Source organism: Cyprinodon variegatus, unplaced genomic scaffold, assembly GCF_000732505.1.
Source record: "Cyprinodon variegatus isolate N-32 unplaced genomic scaffold, C_variegatus-1.0 Scaffold1931, whole genome shotgun sequence".
Taxonomy (NCBI): Eukaryota; Metazoa; Chordata; class Actinopteri; order Cyprinodontiformes; family Cyprinodontidae; genus Cyprinodon; species Cyprinodon variegatus.
The window spans coordinates 30,453-32,643 of record NW_015152384.1 but is presented as its reverse complement, the minus strand read 5'-3'; the positions used below and the strand labels follow the sequence as shown (position 1 = coordinate 32,643).

Genomic DNA, 2,191 nt, shown 5'->3' with positions numbered 1-2,191 from the left:
GAACTGTTCAAAGAACATGTAATCTGCCCAGAGCTCCTTTTGTTTCCCCATAGGAAGGCCTGAAGCCTGGAGACCGAGTGCTGATTATATCATCAAGGGGAGAAATGGGCAGCTCCTAAGTGTGAAGGACCCTACATTGTGCAATTAGCAACTCCAACCGCTGTGAAGATCCAAGAGAGAAAAACTTGAATCCACCAGAGTCATTGTAAGCTGATTAAAAAATTTTCCTCAGCAAGAAGCCCAGTTACTTTCACAGGGACCCCCACGACTAAGGTATAGATCTGTGGTGAAGTCCAGCTTCAAAGAGGTTTGGTTTTTCAGGACCACTCGTCTCAACGCTGGTAAAGAAACCAACCTAACCCAGTCTTTTAGAGTCCAGTTAGTGGGTGTTTCCTTGGAGGGACTGGCAAAGACGGGAAAAACCAAAGTGGTTTTGCTGCCTGGTGATGACCGTTGGACTGGTGTTACTAGGGACTCAAACTGACTGTCTGAAACAAAGGAGGAACAGAATGGTCTTTGATGGATCCACAGCAAGTCATCCTACAGTGCCAAAATGTGGTGGCAGCATTCAAAGCGTGTTGCTGAAGATTTGAACAAAACAGACTGTTATGTTTGTACTCATATTCCTACTTCTATGAATACAATATGAATTGAAAGATGCTGATGTTTAATATGCACAACAGGAGGGAATGTTAGTTATTGAATGACAATTATAAAATTAATGTGTGGGCATATGAAACATTCTGGTTCTGGTTCTGTCCTGTGATTCAATCAGGAGGTTTATTCTAGACTTGCCTTCAGCCAGAAGGCATTTACAGGGTCATAAACTTTTATGACCTGCCTCTCAGCCAGTTGGTCATTCTAGGGTCATAAAACCCACCCATCTGTTTCTGCTCTGTGAATAAAAGTCTCTGCTGTTCTGTTGGGGGTCAGATTGGTGCTGGGATGTGAGCAGCAGCCTTTCTCATTCCTGCAGGAAAAGCAAAATCCTTTTGCGCTTCAGATTCATTTTTGTCCTATATTGTGACAACCTGCTTGTTGCACAGAGCTGGCTGCACCGTTATTCATAAATCCTCCTGCTTCTTCACAGCTCAAGACACGCCTTCTTTACACCCATTGAACACATGCACTTACCTGATTGGTCCGCTGTTCAATCTGACTCCTAGCTCCAGTTTGAAAATGTCAGTGTCTCAGCAGAGAGCGTAACAGAAACAGCTGCTGTTACTACGTCTGCATATTCCGTTCTGTCGACCAGTAACAAAGTCAGTCTGAGGCCGTTTAATCCCTCGTGCTTTCAGTATTTTGCCTCTGTTCTGGATACCACCGATCATTAACAAAAAGGAGAAAATCAACCAAACAAACTTCATTCTGTGCTCCTGCCGTGCCGACGTGTCATCACAATTACCCGGAAGCCGGTGACGTCACAGTTAAAGGTCCTCCGTAAGTGCTATACTTACTGAAAATATAAAATCAAATTAATCATTTTGCCCCTTTACAAAAAATAAAATAAATTTTAAATATGTTCATCTAGTGAAACCAACAACAGAAAACCTGATCCAGTTCCTGCCTCTAAGCAAGATTATTTTCTCATCTGACCTGTAAGTCCATTCAATGTATGTTTGTTTGTGCTGCTTTTATGCAATTGTAGGACTTTTGTTGTGTATAGGCTCTTATGTTTTTTTTTTCTCTTGTTTATTCACAGCTCTTGCTGTGGGGCAATTTATATTGGAGCCATTCTAACTTGGATTATAATGGACATTTATTTTTTGGAGAAGAACTTTGTGATTATTTTTGATGGCTATATATTTATTTTTCTTTTTGAAATACAAGGACTGTTAAGCCTAATTTTTTTGTTGTCTATTTGTGAAGAGTTTTCATTCTTTATTTGTAAGGGTCTACACAAAAAAGTGTATGGTCCTTGTGTGACTGGTTTAAATATATACATATATTTAAACCAGTCTTATAAACATCTCATGAACATCAAGTTGGTTTGTTTATTTCATTTAAGTGGACAAGATAACTTAAATGAAAAGTTTACTCATGGAAATTCCTCTGTAATCTCTTCTTAGCCATATTACTTACTATGATAACTTGTTATTTTCCCAGGTGTGTATATATATATATATATATATATATATATATATATATATATATATATATATATATATATATATATATATATATATATATA

General features: G+C 38.3%; 1 long non-coding RNA gene across 1 annotated transcript; it reads left to right on the top strand.

The window, feature by feature from the left end:
- Positions 1-763: 763 nt before the first annotated feature.
- On the top strand, positions 764-1,733 carry LOC107104869. Its single transcript, XR_001482298.1, has 3 exons — positions 764-1,440; positions 1,532-1,598; positions 1,703-1,733. It is a non-coding gene; the product is annotated as an uncharacterized LOC107104869 (long non-coding RNA).
- The last annotated feature ends 458 nt before the right edge of the window (positions 1,734-2,191 follow it).